The sequence below is a fragment of the Schistocerca americana genome, chromosome 2 (genome assembly GCF_021461395.2).
Source record: "Schistocerca americana isolate TAMUIC-IGC-003095 chromosome 2, iqSchAmer2.1, whole genome shotgun sequence".
Taxonomy (NCBI): domain Eukaryota; kingdom Metazoa; phylum Arthropoda; class Insecta; order Orthoptera; family Acrididae; genus Schistocerca; species Schistocerca americana.
Genome location: NC_060120.1, coordinates 244,983,915 through 245,002,298, shown reverse-complemented (window position 1 = coordinate 245,002,298; position 18,384 = coordinate 244,983,915).

The following is an 18,384-nucleotide window of genomic DNA, read 5'->3' as shown; positions in this document are numbered from 1 at the left end:
TACATCATACTGGAACTGACATGTGATTACATTTTCACGCAATTTGGGTGAATAGATCCTGAGAAATCAGTCTCCAGAACAACCACCTCTTGCCGTAATAACAGCCTTGATACGCCTGGGCATTGAGTCAAACAGAGCTTGGATGGCGTGTACAGGTACAGCTACCCATGCAGCTTCAACACAATACCACAGTTCATCAAGAGTAGTGACTGGCGCATTGTGACGAGCCAGTTGCTCGGCCACCATTGCCCAGACGTTTTCAATTTGTGAGATTTCTGGATAATGTGCTGGCCAGGGCAGCAGTCGAACATTTTCTGTATCCAGAAAGGCCCGTACAGGACTTGCAACATGAGGTCGTGCATTATCCTGCTGAAATGTAGGATTTCGAATGACGGGTAGAGCCACGGGTCGTAACACATCTGAAATGTAACGTTGACTGTTCAACGTGCCGTCAACGCGAACAAGAGGTGACCGAGACGTGTAACCAATGGCACCCCATACCATCACGCCGGGTGATACGCCAGTATGGAGATGACGAATACACGCTTCCAATGTGCGTTCACCGCGCTGTCGCCAAACACGGATGCGACCATCATGATGCTGTAAACAGAACCTGGATTCATCCGAAAAAAATTACGTTTTGCCATTCGTGCACCCAGGTTCGTCGTTGAGTACACCATCATAGGCGCTCCTGTCTGTGATGCAGCGCCAAGGATAACAGCAGCCATGGTCTCCGAGCTGATAGTCCATGCTGCTGCAAACGTCGTCGAACTGTTCGTGCAGATGGTTGTTGTCTTGCAAACGTCCCCACCTGTGAACTCAGGGATCGAGACGTGGCTGCACGATCCGTTACAACCATGCGGATAAGATGCCTGTCATCTCGACTGCTAGTGGTACGAGGCCGTTGGGATCCAGCATGGCGTTCGGTATTGCCCTCCTGAACCCACCGATTCCATATTCTGCTAACAGTTATTGGATCTCGACCAACGCGAGCAGCAATGTCGCGATACGATTAACCGCAATCGCTATAGGCTACAATCCGACCTTTATCAAAGTCGGTAATGTGATGGTACGCATTTCTCCTCCTTACACTTGGCATCACAACAACGTTTCACCAGGCAACGCCGGTCAACTGCTGTTTGTGTATGAGAAATCGGTTGGAAAGTTTTCTCATGTCAGCACGTTGTAGGTGTCGCCACCCACGCCAGCCTTGTGTGAATGCTCTGAAAAGTTAATCATTTGCATATCACAGCATCTTCTTCCTGTCGTTTAAATTTCGCGTCTGTAGCACGTCATCTTCGTGGTGTAGCAATTTTAATGGCCAGTAGTGCAGAAAGCTTCGTTGAGAGCTGAGCTGTTACTGCAGTCTGAGGTTTGGCCATCGACAAACAGCCTTCAGCAGGAGATAAAGGCCAGGGAAGAAAACGCTGCCACTGTTGAACAAGTAGTCTGGAGGCGACGGACTGAATTCCGTGGAAGCCGAATCACGCTGCGGAATTTGTGCTGCTCAAAGAGCATAGCGGGCGCTCGCGAACCAATGAAGCACGAAGGACGCCCTGTGGTTTTATGGCTTGGCTGGGAACGTACGGCTTTTGTAGTTCCGAACACGTTCTCCAGCATCCGTCTATGGGATCTTGTTTTACAGCTCTACAGAGAGAACGTGCCTATTTGACTGAATCGTAATCCAAAACGTTAAACAAAATCACGATACATTTGGCAGACACAGTTTGACTGTAGTAGGCAGTGAACAGAATCGATTACTTCAGATTCTGAACGGAATTGGCAAGCCGGCCGGGGTGGCCGAGCGGTTCTAGGCACTACAGTCTGGAACCGCGCGACCGCTACGGTCGCAGGTTCGAATCCTGCCTCGGGCATGGATGTGTGTGATGTCCTTAGGTTAGTTAGGTTTAAGTAGTTCTAAGTTCTAGGGGACTGATGACCTCAGAAGTTAAGTCCCATAGTGCTCAGAGCCACTTGAACCATTTTTGAATTGGCAAATGAAAGCGCGGCGTGGCTTGTTCTCACAGTACGTGTAGCTGGAACTGATCGGGATGATTACCTGCCCATTAATTTTCACTCGTTATCGTTATATCGCCCACTGAATAAAATACAGCATGTTGCTTTGGGACGTTCAGTCGTGTATAGCGTGGGAAAAAGAAAAATAAACTGACCTGGAAAATAAACTGACGGAAAAAAAAATCGCAGAAGAAAGGGTGGTGAGTCATAGACGGAAGTTGGTACGCGTGTTTCTAGTGCCACTATGAGGATGTAAAAGAGGTTTGCTATAAATACACTCTGCGACGGTCGTGAGCGTCAGTTAGGACGGTATTACACTATCAAATTTCTTTGTCAAATATCTTTGTCCAATATCTTTGTCAAAGATATTTGATTGTGTAATACGGAACTTTGTCAAATGTCATGCAATATTTGATCAAGTCTAGGGCCTCGCTGTAGATTTGATCAAAGAAGTCGCTTGTCTTCTGTTCACTGCAATGTGACATGTTACCACATGGAGCGCTAGCATCGCTGCAGCATTCTGTCGTCTGTAGTGTTTTTATAAACATTGCCAGTAAATACAATTGGTGTTTGCCGACAACTACAAAATTAATAGAGATGTATGAAGCTGATGAGGCGCTTTACAACGTGAGGCACACCGGATACAAAAATAGATTAAGAAGATTGGAGACCTGACCTGACCTGACCTAACCTAACCTAACCTAACATAACATAACCCTCTCCTGTAGCAAGGAATCGGAGTGTTACAGTGAGCCTGTAATTGATGTACGACTTGACGTTCTCCACTATAAGCTCACGTAACAAGTTTTGTTGAATGCTTGTATCGTGTCGTCGTAAAACCCACTGCTTCACCCAGGTATGTATGTTTCCTTTGTCCCCCCCGCTTCTCTTCCACATGTGCACACAGTGCAATTGTGGTACATGCAACTGCTGCGGTTAATAACAAGTTATTGTTATCAGCCATCTTGAACTTTGACGAAAAATATGATGACAGTGTAATACCCCTTGTAGCGCTACGGCAAAGATCTTTGTCAAATATATTTGACGAAATATTTGATCACTTCTTTGATCAAATCTTTGACAAAGAAATTTGATAGTGTAATACCGGCCTTACCTTTGAGACTGGACTTGATGAGTTGATGTCAGTCCAGAATGCCTTCAAGGCGACGGACGCCATTATCAACACCTCACTGAGTTTAATAGAGCTACGTAAAGCTGGATGTTACTTTTGCTATACTGCGGAAAGACTTGATAGAAATGTAGCCACTGTAAATGACTGCTGGCAGCTGTGGTCACGAGAATGTGCAGTCACCAGAACGGACGGCCAAGTGACACTACCGAAAGGGAAGACCAATGTGTTCGGCGTATGGCTCTAGCGCATCGTACTGCATCTGCAGCAGCAATTGGTGCACGAGTTGGCACCACAGTGATACAACGAACTGCTACAAATCGGTTTCTTCAAGGACTGCTCCGAGCGTTACGCCCTGTAGCGTGCATTCCATTGACCCCAAACACCGCCATTTGCGACTTTAGTGGTGTCAAGAGAGAGCTCATTGGAGGGCAGCGTGGAGGTCCGTTGTATTTTCTGATGAAAGGTGGTTCTGTGTCGGTACCAGTGATGGCCGTGTGTTAGAAGGAGACAAGATGAGGGCCTGCAACCAACTTGTCTGCGTGCTAGACACACAAGACATACACCTGGGCCGGCCGCCGTGGCCGAGCGGTTCTAGGAGCTTCAGTCCGGAACCGCGCACCTGCTACGGTCGCAGGTTCGAATCCTGCCTCGGGCATGGATGTGTGTGATGTTCTTAACTTAGTTAAGTTTAAGTAGTTTCTAACTCTAGGGGACTGATGACCTCAGATATTGTCCCATAGTGCTTAGAGCCATTTGAACCTACACCTGGAGTTATGGTCTGGGGTGTGATTTCGTAAGACAGTAGGGGCTCTCTATCTTGGTTATCCCACATATCCTGACTGTAAATCTGTACGTTAGTCTGTTGATTCGACTTGTTGTGTTGCCATTCATGAATAGCATTTGAAAACAGGATAACTGCCGTTCGCATACCGTTGTTGTAACACAACTTGCTCTTCAGTGTGACGACATGTTGCGTTGGCCTGCTCAAACCCCAGGTCTGGGGAAATGATCGAATGACAAATCCAAAGTCATCCACAAACGGCATTAACCGTCCCTGTATTGACGTACCAAATGCAACAGGCATGGATCTCCATCCCACAACTGACGTCCGGCTTCTGTTCAGTACAATTCATGCTCGTTTGCATACTTGAATTCAACATTCAGGCAGTTACACCGGTCATTACTGTACCATCATTTCACATTTCCAGTGGCTTATCTCGCACTTTCACTAACCTGTGATCTTGCAAAGTTAATCACTTAAATATGTTACCTAAACAAACGTATTCTCGAAATTTCATTGCTCTACATTACTATTCTTTTTGTTTTGCTGTTTTTTTCCATTGGTGTATTTATAAGAGTGACGCGAGATTGACCTTTGTTAACGAACAGGAGAACTGTCCATCACAGAAAATGCTGGGAACTGTGATTTCGGTTCTCCGGTCGCTGCAGTCATTTATCTGCACGTGCGCATCTTCCAGCGCTCTGTCCCGAGTGATTCGTTGTGTCATTACCTTCGAGTGAGTAAAAGGAGCAGACGTTTTTAGCTACCAAACAGAATGTACGATAAAACAGTGCGTTTTCATTGTCGGTTATCACGCGTAGCACAATTTATGGGAAACGTCTGCGGAACGATTTGTGGAAGAGTTTAAAATAGAGGTGTTTTGGCAAAACATTGAGCAAATTACGCAATGAAAAACTTAGCACCAAAAATCCCAAAACGGGGTCTATAGCGAATAAAAGCCCTAACTATCCGAGAATATTTCGAACACCGGAAAACATTGCTCGACTCAACGAAATTCTGGAGAAAAATCTGGCGAAACCTCAGCGCCGTTTATCTGCGCAAGCGGAAGTTAATAGATCGTCGTCTCGAACCATTATCAAAAAGAAGCGGCATAGTATTCTTACAAATTTACTGTTGTGCAAGAGTTAAAACGACTGGACCAATTTACGCTTGTTGAGTCTTTTCGGTGGCTTCTGACTTTCTGATCCTCAGTTTTTCATTTCTTCCGATGAGGCCTGGCTTAGCCTGTCAGATAATCCCCATCACTGCTCTGAAGAATCGATGTTTGATGTTTAATAGCTGCTGTCCGCACTGCAAAACGATTCTGTCACAGAAGCGTTAAAGCTGTCCGTTGAGTAGGCGACTCCTGGCCGTGTCGATCGCCTTAGCTCTCGACCTGTGGATCATGTTGGTCAGATGTATTCATACAATTCCCGCTCACAGGGACAGCTACTGCCCATGTCACAAAAATGTTCATCGTATGCTAACACAGTCTGTAAACCAAACACTAAACAGTGATCAGCCGCAACATTATGACCACTGACCTACTATCGATACAAACCCGTCCTCGCGATAGCGGTGCCACCTGGTGAGGAATGACTGCTAGTCAGACACACGCACGGTGCGTGTAGTGTCAGCGAGCGGCTTTTGTGTGTAGAATGGGGGAGGCATGCGATCTATTTGAATTTGACCGAGGGCAGATTGTGATTGCTCGGTGCTAGCATTTCAGAAACTTCACGACTTGACAGGTGTTTGAGGAGTGCTCTAGTGAAACCACGTCCGGACATTGTAGGCTGGACAGACTGGTAAAACAGTACAAGCGGCGAACTGTGGCGGAACTATTATCAGACTTTAATATTAGGAATAGTAAAAGTGTGTCTGAACACACAGTGCACCAAACACTCCTAACGGTGGGTCTCCGCAGCCGACGATCCTTTCATGAGTCAATGTTAACACCACGACATCGGTTACTACGATTGAAACGGGCACGTGACAATCGGCTCTGGGCGTTGGAAATAGCAGAGCGATGCATGGTCCGATGAATCCCGATACCTTCTTCATCATGCCGATGGGAGGGTTCGGATCCGTCGTCTTCCAGGCAAACGGCTTCTTCACACCTGCACTGCGGAACGGAGACGAGCTGGGGCGGCTCCCTTATGCTCTGGGAGACATTCACGTGGGCACCCATGGGTTAAGTGGAGCTCGTGCAAGACACCATGACGGCTAAGGAGTATCGCACACTAATTGCAGAGCAAGTACACCTATTCATAACGATCATATTTACCGACGGCAGATAATACGCCAGTCACGAGGCCAGGGGTGTGATGTCGAAGTAGTTCGAGGAGCGCATTGGCGAGTTCCATTTGATGTGCTGGTACTCCAACTCGTCAGCTCTGGGATGTGATTCAACGTGGAGTCAGAGTTTATGGCTCCCTTCCCCGTAATTTACGGAAAGAAGGTGATTTGTGTGTGCAGATGTGGTGCCAACTCCCTCAAGCGACCTACCAAGGCCTTATTGCTTCCATGCCACGACGCGTCGCCGCTGTTATCTGCGCCAAAAATGGACCTACCGGCTATTATGTAGGTGTTCACAATCTTCTGGCTGATCAGTGTATAAGAGTCATGTAGCATGGCAACAATTCAACGCGCAGAAGTCAGCGTTTGGCAGACCTATAGAGGTTGTTGACATATAGGTGATGATTCATCGTGGGTAGGTTTGCCACCTGAGTATAAGACAGATCTGATTTGGCCTTGCACCAGACGACAAGGAGTGAGGAGCTAGACGAAGAAAAGTCGATTACGTTGAGAGTTTAAGAGATTAGTCACGAAGAATCAATACGCAAAGAATTGGGATACTGAAGTACTAACGAATGGCGAAATACGAAGTTATCTGAGGCTATAGATACAGCAATAAGGAACATCTCAGAGGCAGTAGGGTCGAAGAGGAATGGACATCTCTCAAAAGGGCAATCACAGAAATAGGAGAGAAAAACATAGGTATAAAGAAGGCAGCTGCAAAGAAACCATGGATAACAGAAGAAATACTTTAGTCGATCGATGAAACAAGGAAGTATAATAATAGTAAGGGAAATTTAGGAATACAGAAATACAAGTGGCTGAGGAATGAAATATATGGGAAGCGCAGGAAAGCTAAGACGAAATGGCTGCAGGAAAAATATGAAGAAAGCGAAAAAGAAATGATTATAGGAAGGTCTGACTCAGTATATAGGAAAGTCAAAACAACATTCGGTGAAATTAAAAGCAAGAGTGGTAACATTAAGAGTTCAACAGGAATTTCACTGTGAAATGCGGACGAGAGAGTGGATAGATAGAAAGAATACGCTGAAGGCTGGAAGAAAGAGACCAGAGTCGATTTAGAAGAGATAGGGTATCCAGTATTAGAATCAGAATTTAAGAGAGCTTTGGAGAACTTAAGATCAAACAAGGCAGAAGGGACAGATAACATCCCATAAGAATTTCTAAAATAAGTCGGGAAAGTGGCAACAAAACGACTACTCACGTAGGTGTGTAGAATGAATAAGTCTGGCGACATACCATCTGACTTTCGGAAAAATATCATCCACACAATTCCGAAGACTGGAATAGCTGGTAAGTGCGAGAATTATCACACAATCACCTTAACAGCTCATGCATCAAAGTTGCTGACAAGAATAATGTACAAAAGAATGGAAAAGAAAATTGAGGATGCATTAGATGTCGATCGATTTGGCTTTAGGAAAGCTAAAGGCACCAGAGAATTCCATTCTGGTGTTGCGGTTGATAATGGAGGCAAGACTAAGGAAAAATCAAGACACGTTCATAGGATTTGTGGACTGGAACAAGCATAACACAGTGTAAAATGGTGCAAGATGTTCGAAATTCTGAGAAAGAGAGGGGTAAGCTGTAGGGAGAGACGGGGAATATACAACATGCACAAAAGGTTCAAATGGCTCTGAGCACTATGGGACTCAACTGCTGTGGTCATAAGTCCCCTAGAACTTAGAACTACTTAAACCTAACTAACCTAAGGACATCACACACATCCATGCCCGAGGCAGGATTCGAACCTGCGACCGTAGCGGTCGTGCGGTTCCAGACTGAAGCGCCTTTAACCGCGCGGCCACTCCGGCCGGCTCATGCACAAAAGCCAAGAGGGAATAATAAGAGTGGACGACCAAGAACGGAGTGCTCGGAATTAAAAAGGCGTAAGACAGGGATGTAGTGTTTCGCCCCTACTGTTCAATCTGTACATCGAAGAATCAATGAAGGAAATAAAAGAAAGTTTCAGGAGTGGGATTAAAATTCAAGGTGAAAGGATATCAGTGATACGATTCTCTGACGCCATTGCTATCCTGAGGGAAAGTGAAGAAGAATTACATGATGTGCTGAATGGAATGAAAAGTCTAGTGAGTACAGAATATGGATTGAGGGTACATCGAAGAAAGACGAAAGTAATGAGAGGTAGCAGGAATGAGAATACCCAGAAACTTAATATCAGGATTGATGGTCATGAAGTAGATGAAGTTAAGGAATTCTGCTACCGAGGCAGCAAAATAGCCAATGATTGACGGAGAAAGGATGACACAAAATGCAGACTAGCACTGGCAAAAATGGTATTCCTGGTCAAGAGGAATCTAATACACACACCAAAAAAAGTTTTGCATCACCTCGATTCCCAGAACTCCTGAAGATAAACGTTGATGGAGGAGGTCCGATAGCTGATCACTGCAGTCATTCTACCAGGAAGGAGGTACACGGCTCATGTTGTCTGTAGTTCAACCATGCCTAGACGGTCAATACCGCGGTTCGATCGCGTCCGCGTAGTTACTTCGTGCCAGCAAGGGCTCTCAACAAGGGAAGTGTACAGGCGTTTCGGAGTGAACCAAAGTGATGTTGTTCTGACATGGAGGAGACAAAGAGAGGAACTGTCGATGACATGCCTCGCTCAGGCCGTACAAGGGCTACTACTGCAGTGAATGACCGCTACCTATGGATTATAGCTCGGAAGAATCCTGACAGCAACGCCACCACGTTGAATAATGCTCTTCGTGCAGCCATAGGGCGTCGTGTTACGACTCAAACTGTGCGCAATAGGCTGCATAATGCGCAACTTCACTCCCGACGTTCATGGCTGACGTCCATCTTTGCAACCACGACACCATGCATCGCGGTACATATGGGCCCAACAACAGGCCGAATAGACCGCTCAGGACTGGCATCACGTTCCCTTCACCGATGAGTGTCGTATGTGCCTTCAACCAGACGATCGTCGGAGAAGTGTTTGGAGGCAACACGGTCAGGCTAAACACCTTAGACACACTGTCCAGCAACTGCAGCAAAGTGGAGGTTCCCTGCTGTTTTGGGGTGGCATTATTTGGAGCCGACGTACGCCGCTGGTGGTCACGGAAGGAGCCATAACGGCTATACCATACGTGAATGCCATCCTCCGACCGATAGTGCAACCATATCGGCAGCATATTGCCTAGGCATTCGTCTTCGTGGACGACAATTCGCGCCCCCATATCGTGCACGTCTTGTGAATGACTTCCTTCAGGATAACGACATCGATCGACTAGAGTGGCCAGCATGTTCTTCAGACATGAACCCTATCGAACATGCCTAGGATGGATTGAAAAGGGCTGCTTATGGACAACGTGCCCACCAACCACTCTGAAGGATCTGCGACGAACAGCAGTTGAGGATTGGAACAATCTGGACCAACAGTACTTTGAAGAACTTGTGGATAGTAAGCCACGACTAATACAGGCACGCTTAAATGGAAGAGGACGTGCTACTGGGTATCAGAGGTACCGGTGTGTACAGAAATCTGAAACACCACCTCTGGAGGTCTCGCTGTATGGTGATACAACATGCAATGTGTGGTTTTCATGAGCAGTAAATAGGGCGGAAATGATGCTTTTTGTTGATCTCTATTCCAATTTTCTGTACCGAGATGATGCAAATCTTATTTTGATGTGTGTAGTATCAAACATAGGCCGTTATTTGAGGACGAAATTTCTGAGAATGTACGTTTGGAGCACAGCTTAGTATGGCAGTGAAACATGGACTGTGGGAAAACCAGAACAGAAGAGAATCGAAGCATTTGAGACGTCGTGCTACAGGCGAATATTGAAAATTAGGTTGACTGATAAGGTAAGGAATGAAGAAGTTCTACGCAGAATCGGAGAGGAAAGGAATATGTGGAAAACACTGGCAAGGAGAAGGTACAGGGTGACAGGACATCCGTTAGGATATGAGGGAATGATTTCCATGGTACTAGAAGGCGCCGTAGAGGGCAAAAACTATAGAGGATGACAGATATTGGGATATATCCAGCAAATAACTGAGGACGTAGGTTGCAAGTGCTACTTTGATATGAAGAGTTTGGCACAGGAGAGGAGTTTGTTGCAAGCTGCATCGAAACAGTCCGAAGACTGAAAACTCAAAAAGGAAAATCTAATCTTTCTTCTCTCTTCTCTTTGCTTTATTTTAAAATGCTTTTGTCAGCTCTTCAGTTTTTATCTTTCCGCCCCCCCCCCCTGAAAATTCTTGAAATGTCACCTATTTTACTTTGAAAATCGTCTCCTGTTATAGATATTTTTATTATATCTTTCATTATTCCTTTCAGACAGTGGCGATGCCGTTTTCTCTTGCAAACACGAAAAATCATTTTTTCGATTCTCTCTTTACTTGCTTACTACAGGCCATCTCTTTACAGCCTTCGTTCTTCTGGAGATCTTCATTGCTTCTTTGGCTAAAAGTGTCATTCACTATTGGCACAGGAGGTTTGCTTAAAAAGTTACTTCCGCGTGTTCTGTCTATTTATTGGGGTAGCGTAATTACCCTTCTGGGTTAGCTACAGTATCTGGAAGCTGGTACGAAATTTCCACAGTCGTTAACTGTCTTAGAAATTCACGTCACTCAAGGACCTTTTTCTGTGATTTCAGTTGCCATCGATGACTAGCACGGCTTCTTGTCTCGTGGCTCAGATTTCCAGTACATTTTTAATGGGTAAATATGGCATCCTTTTGCCCTTGACCCAGATTTCAAAGCTTCTGGAGATATGGGCTGGTTCGTGCGTAACCGTATTTGTGTACCGCCAGAGGACTTGTGTCCCCGCGTCGCGATGATGACGTCACGCGGGGAGCCACTGCATGACGACGCGCACTGGAACCGTTCAGGTAGTCTGAATCAGCTACTGCGCAGTGGGTCACCGCGACCGGAGTTCCTGGAAACTATTCACCTCCTGCGTCACCGCTAGAGCACATTAGCCAGCACCTGATTGGCTGACTTGCCATCTCCAATGTTCTATTGTGTCACTCCGGGCAAAACAAGCAGCCGAAGTCTTAAGCTTTCCTCTGCATTTAGATGCGTCACTGCCTTTGTCCTCTTCCGCGAACTGTACTGGTCTGTTGTTCTTTAGGGATAATGTCAGTTGCAATGCTTCTTTTACGAATTCGTCTGTGAGGCTGTAAGACTGTGGCCGGGATTAAAGTAGAGTGTAGGACCGTTTTTCCGCGCAGGCTATTAAGTGTGCCGGGAAACAAAATGGGCAATGTGATAAAATTTTAAAGTAAAAAAAAAAGCCTTACAATCGAAATAGACGGAGACATAATTATTTTTTATGGGCTTATTCGGATGAATTTTTCATTTGACAGATGATATGGGTTAAGTCAGCTTACATCTCTCAAACTTCACTCTAGTTCGCGTAAAGTTCCCAGTAGCATCCGGTCAAGTGCTTGGTACTTCAGGTGGCAAAACTGCCGAGACTTTTAAAAGAATATCGTTAACGGAATTTTGGCAGTTTGAAATGGGTTCACAGCGCGAAAAGCTGACGTATTCCATATCTCATCCAGACCGGTACTCGTAAAAATGTGAAGATGTTTTTCGATAGCGAAGTCACTCCAACAAAACGGCGACACCGAATATTCGTCATTGACTTCGTCGAGATTTATGGAATTGCACGGCTTGGCCAGGAATAAAAATGACAAGCGGTTACAGGAAATAGCATTAATGGCGCAGGCCGGGTGAAAGATCAGCCATTTATGTTCGAGCAGAGTTTAGGTTGCGGTTGGCTGAGCCGGAAGAATCCGGAAAAGTAATCCGAGGGTCGTGGGGTCCATCCTTACGTCGATGTTTTTCATTTGCAATTTTTACGTCACTTGCACTATAAATAAGCCGAAATATTGTTCAGTATATAATTATCAGTATTTTCATAAAAGAGATGAAAAAAAGGGAAGAGGAAAATTTTGGATTGGAAATAACTTTCCAGGAACAGATTCTAAGTCATGCACGAGTGTTTCGTAATACAATAAGATGTTTTTATTATTTTCCAGTTGACAATTTACTCGGCTGGATGGAGATTCTTCCTAAAAACAGGATACGGAGTGATTTTCTCGGCATTTTGCAGATGCTAGAAACGCCGTATTTTTGCAATTAAGTTTCTATTGACAAACAAACTTTGTTTACATTCATAAAAGGTTCTCTTTCATCGTACGGTTTGGCAGGAAACCACGCACAGTCCATCATACCGCCAAATATTAGCGAGGATAGCTGGTGATATAGCAGTCATCTGAAGATGTGATATCTATTCTCTCGATGAGATAAGAGCAGTTTTGGAGAATTTTGCTCACATTCTTTACCTGATGACAGAAATAGAAATCGCAGGGTGACACTAGCTGAGTGCATTTGGGAGTGGTAATTTTGATACTGCACTATGGCAATCCTTTTTCATCTCGAAAAATAATGTATAATTATGGACTTGTTTGTCTTCCACACGAGTTAATCAACAGAAGAAATTTGTTCTCCTGGACGTAGGGTTTAATCATATCATTTTGCTAATATAGGAATTTTACGGCCAACCGGTTGCAAATAACTGTTTAGTACAATTAATCTAGGTTCCGACACCTAATAAGGGTTTTTACACCAGAAAGAAATTTTGAGAAACCCTATAAAATAATATATAAAAAACTAAGTATGGCAAAAACATATTAACTAAGATGACAATTGTTATGATGTCAAAGGCTAATTATGTAAATTACATTGCAACAAAGTAATGGTCAGAATTTAGAGCAGCTACGTTCAAGTCAAAAATAAAATAAAATGGGTTCCAGGTTTGTCACCTATGCCCAGATAGGAACAACACCTGACTGATCGGCTCAGTGCCTTAAATAGCTGCCACGAAAGCAATACAAGCAGCGCCGCGTATCAGGCGAGGACAATGACGTGTGTCCATTTATTATAGCGGAAATAATTGAAAACAAACGACAGTTAGTTACAAAACCGAGCGACAAGGGAAGGCAGCTTTATTTATTTTTCAAATTTCATAGTACTCTAGCAGATGAATAATATGAGTCATCTATAAGACTTTATAGATTTTGCTGTTATGTAAAGAACGTAATAATATGGAAAATTTATACAAACAGCTGTACAATCCAAAAAATATCTACGTGGAGGTTCACTACAGTATTACACATCTGTGAGATTCGGAGAAAATGATGTTTCGGAGCTCAGGCTGTAAAATGTAGTAAAAATGGAGGAATCAAAATTCTAAACTTGGTGGATTAAAACCACTGAAAAAATGTTTGTTACGGAACGGTAACTGTTCATTGAGTATAAGGCCATCGTTTTTAGAAATATACTTGAAAATCACCAGATCTTCGAGTATGTCCAGTCTATGACCTTTCTTTTCCCTATGTAAAATGGAAATTTCTTCATCGCATTTCGGTTTGTGACCAGAAATTGAAAGATGTTCAACAAATGTGGAATTATGTACGTTAGTGCCTGTTTTTGCCAATAAATGTCCGATGAACCTATCACTAAAAGATCTTCCAATTTGTCCAATATAGTAAATCTACTTCTACATCTACATGGTTACTCTGCAAATCACATTTAATTGTCTGGCAGAGGGTTCATCGAATCACCTTCACAATTCTCTATTATTCCAATCTCGTTTAGCGCGCGGAAAGAACGAACACCTATACCTTTCCGTGCGAGCTCTGGTTTCCCTTATTTTATCGTGGCGATCGTTTCTCCCTATGAAGGTCAGTGTCAACAAAATATTTTCGCTTTCGGAGGAGAAAGTTGGTGATTGGAATTTCATGAGAAGATTCCGTCCTAACGAAAAACGCCATTGTTTTAATGATGTCCAGCCTAAATCCTGTATAATTTCAGTGAGAATCTCTCTCATATTCCGCGACAATACAAAACGTGTGCCCTTCTTTGAAATCTTTCGATGTACTCCGTCAATCCTATCTGGTAAGGACTCCACACCGCGCAGCAGTATTCTAAAAGAGGGAGGACAAGTGTAATTAGGCAGTCTCCTTAGTAGGTTTGTTACATTTTCTAAGTGTCCTGCCAATAAAACAGTCTTCGGTTAGCCTTCCCCACAACATTTTCTATGTGTTCCTTCCAGTTTAAGTTGTTCATAATTGTAATTCCTAGGTATTTAGTTGAATTTACGGCGTTGAATTTACGGCCTTTAGATTTGACTGATTTATCATTTAACCGAAGTTTAACGGATTCCTTTTAGCACTCATGTGGATGACCTCACACTTGTCGTTGTTTGAGGTCAACTGCCAATTTTCGCACCGTTCAGATATCTTTTCTAAATCGTTTTCCAATTTGTTTTTATCTTCTGATGACTTTATTAGTCGATAAACGACAGCGTTATCTGCAAACAACTTAAGACGGATGCTCAGATTGTCTCCCAAATCGTTTATATAGATAAGGAACAGCAAAGGGCCTGTAACACTACCTTTGGGTACGCCAGAAGACACTTCTGTTTTACTCGATGACTTTCCGTCAATTACTACGAACCGTGACCTCTGTGACAGGAAATCACGAATCCAGCCACAAAACTGAGACGATACTCCATAAGTACGCAGTTTCACTATAAGCTGTTTGCGAGGTGCAGTGTCAAAAGCCTTCCGGAAATCCAGAAACACGGAATCAATCTGAAATCCCTTGTCAACAGCACTCAACACTTCATGCGAATAAAGAGCTAGTTGTCTTTCACAAGAACGATATTTTCTAAACCCATGTTGGTTGTGTGTCAATACACTGTTCTTTTCGAGGTAATTCATAATGTTCGAACACAACATGTTCCAAAATCCTGCTGCATATCGACATTAATGATATGGGCCTTTAATTTAGTGCCTTACTCCTACTACATTTTTTGAATATTGGTATGACGTGTGCAACTTTTCAGTCTTTGGGTACGGAACTTTCGTCGAGCGAATGGTTCTATATAATTGTTAAGTATGGAGCTAATGCATCAGCATACTCTGAAAGGAACCTAACTGGTATACAGTCAGGACCAGAAGACTTGTTTTTATTAAGTGATTTAAGTTGCTCCACTACTCCAAGGATATTTACTTCTGCGTTACTCATGTTGGCAGCTGTCTTCTTTTGTGAAGGAATTTCCGAAGGCTGTGTTTAGTAACTCTGCTTTGGCAGCACTGTCTTCGATAGTATCTCCATTGCTATCGCGCAGAGAAGGCATTGATTGTTTCTTGCCGCTGACATAAACAATAGTAAGCGGGACACGTATCACAAGTGATTTTATACACTCCTGAATTGTGTATAGGAGCAAGTGTGGGCTTGAGACTGTGAGTAAGATTTTTATGCAAATTATTGCTAGTGGAGAAGGTAATTTTGCATCAGTATTTTTTTTAATACGAAGACGACGAATTTATAAAAAAACAAGGACTGGAAATGGAACCAAGAAAACATTTTTGTGCCATTTACTGTCAGAAATAGCAATGATGCCTAAAGTGGTCACTTATGCGTGAGTTTTAATTCCGAAGATCTTGTCACCTATCGGGGAAGCACAGCCGTTTTTAAATCCAACAGTTTTTATTATACTCATCTCTTTATTGAGCTTGTCAGGTATAGAAATTGTACGAGGAATGTCAGAATGGAAAAATGCTTTTTTATGGGCATGAGGATGCACTGAACTAGTTGGCACAATTTTATCTGTGTTAGTTGATTAAAAAAAAAACTGAGAGTATGTCGGCGTCAGTGGCGATACTGACGATCGTTATTTTCTAATTCACAAGTGAAGCTGATTTTTATATGAAGACTATTAAAAATTTCAAACAGACGCTGAATTCCTTCCCAGGAACCACTGAACCACTGCATATGATGAAAATATCGCATTACAAAATACGCAAATCAGCAACAGAAAAATTACTAAAGAATTTCTCTTACAGCGAAATGATAAAAGCCTGCTAGTGGCTTACCTATTGCCAGGCCGTCAGGCTGGTTGTATAGTCTGTTAAAATGTTTCAAATGGGCACAAGTCACTCTAAGCGCCCGATAGGTGGCACTACTTGTATTGCTTTCGTGGCAGCAATGTAAGCCACAGGGCCGATCAGTCAGATGTTGTTCCTAGCTAGGCATATCAAACAAGGCTGGAACCTATTTTATTGTATTTTTGACTTGAGCATAGCTGCTTTAAATTCGGACCATTACTTTCTTGCAATGAAATTTTACGTGAGAAACCTTTGTACGTTATGACAGTTGTCATCTTGGTTAATGTGTTGTTTTGCCATGCTTAATTTTCTTAGTATTATTTGATAGTGTTATTTGTAACCGATTGGCCGTAAAATTCCTACGATGGAAAATTGTATACGGTTGCTGAGAATCAGCCATGTTTAAAACTGTTAATTATATCGGTCAAAAAGTTTTTGGAGATGGCTGCTGTAAGATTCCCACGTCTGTACGAAGTAATGACTACTTTCCTCTATTTCGCCTGGTGCTCATTCGCCGTTTTTGAAATGTCAGTTCAGGGAAGCCAATGCTCTGCTCTGTTGTAGGCATATGTAAAGTGCTAGCAGTAATTATCGACGAACGGTTATAGCATACAGAGCTGTACACAGGTAAGTTACTTTATTCATTATCGGTCTATTTGCCGCAGAAGTTACAGCGTAGGGACCCGGCGCCACGACCTTCGGATTACCGCTCTGTGCTCTTTCCGCCGCACCATTCGCTGCCTGCTAAATATACTAAAATAAATGGCTAATACCTCTCCCGACCCGCGCCAAAAATGCTGTTTTTGCTAAACGCTTGGGCATCTGCAGTTCTTACTACCGTAGTTCCATTTCTGGCTGAGTCCAGCATACGCCATAATCTGGTGATGAGAAGTAGGCGCTGTTCACTTGTAAGGACGTAGGTTTTACAAACACAAGCAACAGCAGAAGGAGGTTCTGTTTTACAAGTGAACATGATCAAAGAGGGGAGATGAATATTCATTTCAGAAGACAGGCTTAACTTTTCGGCTTCGCTCAGTATCGAAAGGTATTAAGACAGTGTCTCATGAGAATATTTATTATAAGGAACTTTATTAGTACCAAGTGAAGGAAAAAACCAATTTATGCAATAAGATTATTTATTAGTTTCATTTTAAGGCTCATTATTTGGGAAAGCACTGAATGAAGTACAGGTAAAATTTGTTTTGTTAGTAGATTCCTTTTGTTATCTTGCATTTGACTAATAAATATACACTGATAAGTCATAACATTATGGCCACTGACCACCTCGACGCTGGATGCCGTCCCGTGGTGACGCAGTAACAAAAGTATGTTTGCGGGGCAGACACTGACGGGGGATCACCCTAGCGGAGACATGGGTTGCAAACGGGGAATCCATTTAGATAAGCGACTTTGATAAAGGGGAGATTATAATTACGCACAGCCTGTGAATGAGTATCTCGAAAACGGCGAAGCTGGTCGAATGTTCACGTGCTACTGTCATGAGCATCTACGGGAAGAGATAGAAGGATAGCGAGACTACCACTAAGGCGCTAAATGGTTGGACGCCCACGACTCTTCATCGAACGTGGGGTTCGGAGGCTTGTTTGCTCTGTAAAGTAGGACATATGGTGATCTGTGGCATCTCTGCCGAAAGAGCGCAGTGCTGGTGCACGAACAAGCGTATCGTAGATCACCCTTCATAGTATTTCGTAGATCACCCTTCATAGTACATTGTTGGACATGAAGCTTCGCAGCAGAACACTACTACGCTTTCACTTGCAGACCCAACGACATCATCAATTACTATTACAGTGCGAAGGGACCTATCGGGATTCGACCGTCGATCAATGGAAACGTGTCTGTTCTTCGGGAGAATCAAATTTTTGCTGCACTAGGTCGATGGTCGTCTCCACAAACGCCCTCATCGACGTGAACGGCAGCTCTAAACATGCAGCGGACCACGGACGTAGGCGGATGGGAGAAGTATTGTCCTATGGCAGTCTTTCTCCTGTGATTGCATGCGACCTTGGTAGTAATTGAAGGCACGCCGACAGCTGCGAACCACCTGCATCCCTTCATGCTTGATGTCTTCTCTGACGGCGATGTCGTCTTTCAGCAGTATAATTGTCCGTGTCTCGGAGCCAGAACCATTCTACAGTGGTTTGATATCTCGATGACCAAATTCACCTGGTGTAAATCTT